The sequence below is a fragment of the Lithobates pipiens genome, unplaced genomic scaffold (assembly GCF_037356315.1).
Source record: "Lithobates pipiens isolate NorthernLeopardFrog02 unplaced genomic scaffold, aLitPip1_a1.2 Scaffold_19, whole genome shotgun sequence".
In the NCBI taxonomy this organism is placed as follows: domain Eukaryota; kingdom Metazoa; phylum Chordata; class Amphibia; order Anura; family Ranidae; genus Lithobates; species Lithobates pipiens.
In genome coordinates this window covers 89,153,842-89,163,361 of record NW_027507764.1, presented here as the reverse complement: position 1 = coordinate 89,163,361, position 9,520 = coordinate 89,153,842, and positions in this window count along the sequence as shown.

Below are 9,520 nucleotides of genomic sequence, written 5' to 3'. Positions count from 1 at the left end.
AAACTGATTACTGAGCTGATACCTAGGTTTGGTCTCCCAGAAACAATAGAATCAGATAGGGGGACACATTTCACGGGAGAAATAATGCAAAATGTGATGGCAATGTTAGGGGTTCAACAAAGTTTTCATACTCCTTACCACCCACAGAGTTCAGGATCAGTAGAAAGAGTAAATGGTACAATCAAGCTGAAAATACAAAAAGCTATGCAGGAGTTGAACAAACCATGGCCTGAGTGCCTACCCTTAGCTTTGTTCTCTATTAGGTACACCCCAACAGGAAAAACTGGGTTATCCCCATATGAAATACTGTTTGGAAGTGCACCTAGATTAGGTTTATATTTTCCTCAAAGTATGCAATTACAATGTGATAGTTTAACTACGTATGTAATACAGTTGCAACAACGTCTGACTAAAATCCACAAGAGTGTGTATTCTTCTCTTCCAGACCCTAATTCTGTCACAGGTACACACGATCTACAACCAGGAGACTATGTGTATGTAAAGAAACATACCAGAAAGACACTGGAACCAAGGTTTGAAGGTCCTTTCCAGGTGCTATTGATTACAGCAACCTCAGTGAAATTGGAAGGGAAACCTACCTGGATCCACGCTTCTCATTGTAAAAAGGAGCCAGTTGGCAAATGACAACATGTATCTTTTTATTGTTTCAGTAATTCTGGCTAATAGTTTGGTTACCTCACAGAATAAAATACACAAGGATGAAGGATTTTCTAAAAAAATGTTATTACTGAAGTTTAAATATGCTTATGCCCAGAAGTCAGGATATGAGAAATGTTGGATTTGTAGCAAATTACACCCCAGCACAGCAAGTATACCACTGATGGCAGTTCCTATAAACTATACTGATCTTGCTAACAGTAGCATTAACATAATTAGAACAAATACCAGCGAGACAGTAATGTTTAAGTCAAATGGTCTCGCCTTTTCCCCTGCCTGGTGTTTCAACTTAGGGAACACAACGGGAGGAAATGGAGAATGCCAAGACAGCAAGTTTAATTTGTCCATTGTCGTATTAAATGGAAGCTTCTATCCCAGTAATTCCAGCACACACCAGACATTATCTGACTTCCTCACTAACATTGTGGATAATAATGTTAGGTGGTTAGTATCCAACTTATCCCTCTATGGATACACCTCTCGTTATAGAAATGATATCAGTTCAAGATCAGTAGCACTGGGAAATAATATATATATCTGTTGTGAGGATAAATGTTATACTTGGATACCTAGAAGAGCTCAGGGATGGTGCTACCTCGCAAGTTTAGTACCAGTAATGGGAGTAGTAGGTGATGAACGAGGTGATCACCTATTAGAAGCTAGCATGCATCCTAGATATCCCCTCAGGTATCGTAGTAAAAGAGAAATATTCCTGAAGAAGGACATGGCATGGGCTTGGTTCCCGTCCTGGACAGGATGGGGTATAGACTTAATGAAACGACTAAATAATTATACAGGAATTATTAATGATGTTTTGGAGAAAAACTCTGATGACATTACTAAGTTAAATCTGGAGACCAGAGCCATCAGACAACAATTAGAATTACATGAATTAGCAATTGAAAGTATGAGTGCAGCATTGACAGGACTCTGTGAAACTACTGAGGACTATGAGTGCTGTACTTGGATACATAACACCAGCATTGAGGTACCTGATTATTATGACATCATTGCACAACACCGTACGGAAGTAAAGAATTTACAAGAGAAGGCCCGAAATATTGGTCGCGACTGGGATCCGTTTGGTGGAACTTTTAGTTTCTCAGGGTTATTCTCTTGGGTTAAGAAGGCAGCAATGACGATTATAGTGGTGCTCTTATTCGTATTTTTCTTTTATGCATGCTTTAAACTGCTCATATGCTTTTGCAAGAAAGCCAAGGTAAATGATGCGGAAAAGATGGAACTTTTGTGAAGATAGGTAGATTTAGTTTCTTGACATCACCCATCTGTCAGAAAAGCCACTCTTCCTGAATTTTAGATGTTGGTACTGTCCAGGGGGATGGGTGTATACCCCTCTGACAACTCGCGGTCAGGGAGAGTACTCTGGATATAGGCCGACTAGAACTTGTTCAGGTGGACCCAGGGCAAGAGGGAGGGGTGATGTCAAAGGGGGAAATGTAAGGATTAAGGTATATGTTGAAACAAAATGGTTGACCTTATGTCTTACTAATTACTTGTATTTCTCTATCCTTCTCTGTAAAATAAGGACTTGTCATCTTTAGTCACGTACGCATAAGGAGAGGCCGCATCAGCCCTAAAAAGCAGTCTACGCCCAGAAGATTGTCTTATCAGCTGATAACACCCGGAGAATTGTCTTTCCTTTGCAAAAATGTTGTTTTTTTTACATTTGCTGATGTTTGCCCTTTTCTGTCTATAAAAGATGTAATAAAGAAGCCTCAGAGCCACAGTCAGTCAGAGACAGTTAGAGTTAACAACGGACTTCTGAGCAGAAATACTGAATACTTCTGTGTCTCTTTGCTCAGATAAGAACTCTAACTAACAATTGGGAAACGGTAACATAACCTGACAAATAGGTGACTTGTTGAGGTCACACCTAACACACGCCAACTGGTAATACTTACTGCAAAATCCAGGATTCATAAAATATGCCCCAAGTGCATTCTGGTAACTTATCAGTACCCTGGAACCTCTCAAGGGTATTGTGTCCTTTCCCATACCAATGGTAAATAAAAGCACAACTCCTTCCTTTACATATAAAATTATTTTCAATCCACTATAACTGTATCCATTTCTCAATTTTTTTTTTTAAAGGAACAGGAGTGCTTTATTGTCAAACAATCAGACAAGAGAACAATTCTGAGTACAGTTATACTACATACATCGATATCGGAACATATCACAGTACAGTACACATTTACAGATTTGAACACATTTGGGTGTACGGGTCGCGACAACCCGGCTAGTTAGACGTCCACGGGAGCCAAACCTTATCAAATTTCCATGGACAACCTCTATTGAGGTAAGTTAGCTTATATAGCGGCAGAACATTATTCACACTTTTTTCCCAAGAGGCAACATTAGGCGGAGTAGAGGAGATCCATTTACACAAGATTTCTTTTTTAGCGTAAAAAAGGAGATATGAGACTAGTAACCTAGTGTGATGCGGCCTTTGTTCATCCTCATGAATTCCCAACAATGCTAATGCAGGGGTCCTGGGGACATCCAGGTTAAGCCGGACATTTAAGTGATCAAAGATCCCTGACCAAAATCTATCTAGCTTACGGCAGTCCCAAAACATGTGGAGGTATGTCCCTAAGTCTGACCTACAACGGGGGCAATGTGGATCCCTAGCAGGGAAGATCCTGGCCAAGCGCACTGGGGTATGATACACTCTGTGAAGAAATTTCGTTTGAATAAGTTTATCCCCCGCCGAGACAACCAACTTAGGACCCTGCTCCAAACAATCCTCCCAGTCTTCCCTCTCCAGAGTGGGAATATCAGCCTTCCACCTTTCCCATAGCAGATTCAGCTTACAAGAATCAATTGGGAGAACAGTGCGGTACAGTTCGGACAACGGTTTACGTGGGCCATCCCCTGCAAACAGCTCCTCCAACGGACTATACTGCACAACCGGGGGCTCGGGAAATTGAGCCCTGGCTGCATGACGCAATTGTGCATACCGAAAATACATCCAACCAGGAAGGGCACGTGAAAGGGTCAGTTGTTGGAACGACACCACTTCACCCAAGGGCATAACATCCCCCAGAGTCGTAATACCGAAATGAGCCCATACCTGCGGGTCTGGAATCGGTCCGAAGTGTGGCAGACTAGGGTTACCCCATAGGGGCTGGGCCGGAGACCAGCACCCCGACCTCCGAAACCGTCGCTTGGCCGCAGTCCAGGTTTTGATTGTCGCCCTCGTTGGCCCGGGGACGGTATCATACGCCTTCACCCCCCTGTAGACCAAATTTCTCAGATCCTGCATGGAGCCCAGAAGGGCAGCCTCAAGGCACACCGCTGCATTAGACCTCTGCGCCGCAAACCACCAGGAAACAGTGACCAACATTGCCGCACAGTAATAAACTCGCAGATTGGGGAGAGCAAGACCCCCCAAACTCACTGGTGCCTGCAGCGCGGATTTAGCCAGCCGGGGGCCGGAGCCGTTCCATATAAAGGAGCCTCTTGAAAGAACGAACCCGGTATACAGACCGGGCAGTTCCGGAAAATATAAGTGAATTTGGGCAGAATGATCATTTTAAGTATATTTATGCGTCCCACCAAATTTAACGGGAGCCCCGACCACGCCCGACATTTTTCCTTCAGTAGGCGGAGCAGGGGAAGCACATTTAGGGCATAATATTTCGCCGAGTCGCGATTCACCGTCACCCCTAGATATTTAAATTCAGTAGCCCATTGTAGTAGTGAGGCACCAGACGACGGGGGACCTCGAGCATCCAGGGGGAAGAGAATCGACTTGGACCAGTTTATGCGAATGCCCGAAAAGGAACCCCATTTCTCAAATTTAAACCTAGAAATTATCAAGGTTACCTCAACTGAGCTCAAAGGGCCCCCAAGACTACCAGTTGCTTAGCCCTTGACTTACGTTCTAGATATATGCATGCTGATGTGGCAATACATTTGTATTTTGAAGTTATTTAATGGTAAAGGGAGGGACTTTGCGTTTTCGGTCAAACTTCAAAAAGTAGTAAAACAAAGAAAATTGAATGACCTCTGGACTCTGTAGAATAGATTGGCTGCCCAAATCACTTCAACATTACATAACAGAGCTAGACATTACTTGTTTTGACATAAAGGTCCTGTTCATTGTAGTTAAAAGGGTTCACTTTAAAGTATAGTAAAATTGCAGTACTGCAATAGATCAAATGCATCTGGGAAATGACTTCACAAAACTCCCTAGTCTAGTTCACCAAATGCCCGTCATTCTACTTGTCTCTATATACAATCGGGCACCATTTACACTGGCTCAGATTCTGCTACCTACAGGAGGGACAGGCTGCTAGGGATGGAGCAGTTGAGTTGAGATGATGCCCATTGCTTGATTGTTACCTTTCCAGGACAGACCCCTCTACCTGCCTTTTGCTACATAGATGCCCTTCCTCTCTGAAATATAGATAATAAAGCTAAAGTAAGCACAAGAGGTTCTGCAGTGATGAAATTAGAAATTTTTACTTGCATATTTGCACATAGTTTGACATAATTTCTTGCTACCTTCCCTGAGTACATTCGCAGGCTTTATCTGGGGTCCAGCCTTCCTCCCATGTTAAGGCAGGAAGGTTTGTGTCCTAACGCTTGGGACTCAGGGACAGAGAGTAGGGAGCATGTGCAGAGGCTTACTGGGACATGTAGTCCACCTTCAGAGCGCCAACTCATTGGGATACCCAAGACCATGGACATCTCCATTCCAATTTTGCCAAGTATGAACTTTTCCCTTAAGGTCTGCACCTGTGCAGGTATGCAAGGGGAGGCCGTAGTTAGGAGAAAGATGTTTATACATGCTGTGCCAAGTTTTCAGCAAAAGCTGTTTCAACTGCTATTAGCCTGCTCTGAAGTTATTCCAGGGCTGCATGTTGGGTCTTGGCATATTCCTGAAGAACTTGGGTCTGCAATAGCACTATGGGGTATTTGTAACACTACTGCAATAGGTTAACCTGCAAGGCTAAGAAGAAGGTAGTTGCCATAGGTAACCAAAATGAAGAACAGCTACAGGAACCTGTCATTGGCGTGGTACCTGGTTAAGTGACAGGTCCTCTGGTAGCAAGAAAGCTGGTGCTCTACCTCCCTCCCTAGCTGTCCATCTCCTTTGATCACCAGTAGCAGACTAGCGTTATGGAGGTCTTAGGCCTGATCACTGGGTACAGAAGAGGAGAGAGTTAACTGAGGACACGCTAGGTGTCCCATGGGGTTCATTTCGTTACTCTGAGTAAGGTAGCGGAGGTACGCTGGACTGATGGAGTGGGCAATGGCTCTGCATTTCCCTCTGAATGCAACATATACATCAGTAAGTGTGTAGTGTTATGGGATGAAAAATCTGAAAGCGGAGTTCCACCCAAAAATGGAACTTCCACTTTTTGTTAACCCCTCCCCCTCCCCGGTGTCGTCACATTTGGCACCTTTAAGGGGGGAGGGGAGAGCAGATACCTGTATAATCCAGGTATTTTCTCCCACTTCCGGGCATAGATATCCACGGGTACCTGCAGATATCTATGCCATATCCGGCACCTCCCCCCCCCCCACCTTCTTCTGGAAGAAACACAGGTCCCGGAAGACAGCAGGGACCTTTGTGATCGCACAGCCCGACTTGTGCATGCGCAGTAGGGAACGAGGCTGTGAAGACGCAAGGTGCCTCCACTGGAGAGCCGAGGGACAGATCGACTTCAGGTGCCGACACCACGGGCGCTTTGGACAGGTAAGTGTCCATATTTTAAAAATCAGCGGCTGCAGTATTTGTAGCTGCTGACTTTAAAAAAAAAATAAAAAAAATTGTCAGGACCTCCACTTTAATAAGGAACTCTGTACATTATTGCTGCACACAAGAGGCTCATCTCTGGAAGCTGCCTTAAAGAGGAAGTAAACCCTGATGGGTTTACTTCCTCTTTGATTTGATAATGGACTACTATGCATTGCATAGTAGTCCATTATGTGTCACTTACCTGACACAGGAGCCAGCGAAGTCACCGCTGTCCCCTTGTGTACGGAGCCTCCATCTTCTCGGTGGGTCTTGCTGCTCCGGCACTGTCATTCGACGAAGCCGCAAAGATGTCACTTCTGCGCATGCACACGGGAGCCACCACTCGCGGCAAATATCTCCTAAACCGTGTAGGTTTAGGAGATATTTCTTGGACCTACAGGTAAGCCTTAATCTAGACTTACCTGTAGGTCAAAGTGGTTTGTAAGGGTTTACAACCACTTTAATGTTTGATTCTTCACATGACCGCATCCTCCGCTTGGTCCTGGGCATTGGTGAGCATGCCTTCGGGCGAGGTGTTATCCCATGTGCTAGACACAACTCGCATACTGTGTTGTGTACCTCTTTGCCATTTTCTAAAAAGAGTAGTCATTTTTAAAGCACTTTGCATGGGGGTTTTGTAATTAGACCTCTTTTTTAATTTAAAGATCTTTTAATGTTTACAGCACATTCATATCAAGGAAAGTACACCCTTTTGTTGTTAATACACATTACATTTCTGACCTTTTCCTACCTAGATGGTACACAGAAGGAATTTCTCCAAAGTTTTAGAAAGTCGTGAATCTTGTAACATCACCACACCTTTCACACCATTGCTTCTTAAAAAACTTCATCTTTATAAATCATTTTTTTTTTCTGTTGTAGCATTCCCCTACTATGTTCAGACCTAAGTGTGGTCACGTACAGGAGAGTTATCAGATGCATTGTAAAGGCCCTCTTCATCCAGAATTTGGCCGCTGGTGGCTTAAATTACTCTTCGACATATCTTTTGTCACTCTGATGGAGAGATTTCTCTGAAAAGTTTGTTTTGTCACCCAAAAAACACCACAAAATGTCACTCTTGCAGCTAGCTTATCACTGCTTATTTGCTCTATATATTTTGGAGAATCTGGGAATTTTGACATCAACCTTTGGCCCTGGAATGGCCATTACTGTTTGATCTGGTATGTGCGTCAGAAATTTCTCGTTGGTGAAGTTTCCAAGATAGCCACTGTGCTGCCCATTGCTAATTCAAATGCTAAGTGGTTAGCACCTCTGCCTAGCAGCACTAGGGTTGTTGGTTTGAATGCCAACTACGGCACTACTTGCACAGAGTTTGCAGTCACTCATTATGCAGCACTTGAACTAACAACAAACATTGCTCTTCATATGTGTGGCAGCAGGCAGGTAAAGTCACCTGGTTGTATCCAGGATGGGAAATATGTGTGCCCTAGATTCAGGCTTTATGCAGACTTGTACAACTAGAGGGGAAGAGTTAATGAGCCCAGCTGAAGTAAGTGGGCTCATTAAGACCTCTACAAAAAACCCCAGCATGCTTAGGGAGATGCTCCATCCTGGAACCAGTTTTGTGTTGTATAGACTGGGGAGTGTGACACCTGTTCTGTGCGGTGAGTTAACGCCTGTGTGGCAAACCTCTACAACAGAGACAGGGACTGGTGCAGCACAAGGCTGCACTCAGTTGTTAGATAGGGAATCTAAGTGTGTAATTAGAGGTCAAGCTGACCTGGATTTATTTTCATGTTTTATTTTTGTTTGGCTGTTATATGTTTCACTGCATGTAGCATAAATAAACCGCATCTTTTGTTTTTTGCACCTACAACGCTGTCTGCTGTGCCTGATTTTGTGTTGTGAACCCATCCAGGGGGTCACACACACCCGCTGCCGAGCTAACCCCTCACATATGATTAATGATACTGTAGCGCTACCCACTTAGGGGCTGCTGGATTTTTGGTCCCCCTTTACATGCACATACAGGCAACAGGTATTTTCAGCATGCACTATGTAGACAGAAACCAGTCCAAGTGCTTTGTTTTGTTTTTAGTTTATTAGGGGAATCAACTTGGATGGGGAAAGGGTGGTATGGGATGCCCAGAACTGTAGTATAATAAAACTTAAGGACATGCAACAAACTGTCTCTGGCTTCCAGAACAAGGCTGTGTTCCAATACAACCAACTGAATAGTCCCACAGGCTCCTCAATACGCAATACGTTTTTTGTAAGTATAACAGTTTCTCCGGAGTCTGGAGCGCGAGTCCGCCTAGTTTTTCCTGAACATCTCGAGCCTTGCAAACTTCACTCAGCCCTGGGCAACACAATACGTGTAGGGAGGAGCCTGTGGTGGTGAGGTCATTACGTTTTCTATTCGAAGATTGATGAGACACAGATAGTAGGGGGGAAGAAGCCTGTGGAGACACCGCAAACTTTGATATCATTATACGATTGTTGCTACGCTTTTAACGGATGGAATATTCTGTAAGTGTAATTCGTTTGGTATATTAAATCTTTTAAGAAATACTACACCATGGGAGCATTTTCTGTTTTTGTTTTATGAGTATTATAGTCACAACTTCAGCTGCGGAAGCCAGTATAGGTTTTGTGGGAGACCTGAATTTCCCTGTGCCTGGTGAGACTACCTCTATGGTGGTTGTCTGCAGTCGGTAAGGAGCCTTAATACTCACTTGGGTGTGAATTATCCTGGATGCGGGATTTGTTTTTCCACCATTACTTTTTTTAAAGCGGCACTTTACACTTTATGGAATTTTATTTATTTTTTTGACGGATTATTTGCACTATTTGCAATTGGGACTTTTTTGTTTTTCTCTTCAGTGATTGGTCTAGCAATTTTAATTAATGTGTCACTTTTATGGTAATTTAATTCACTTTCTTTTTTCTGTAAGAGTTTTTTCACCATTTCTTTTATTATTGGTTGCTCACGTTTAGAACACATTTGTTTTATTATGATGAGTAAGATGTCACCTTTAGTACCTTTAGTGTAATATTTTGCTCTGTGTTGATTTATTGAGAATTTTTACTAATATCCTTTCACTTATTTTA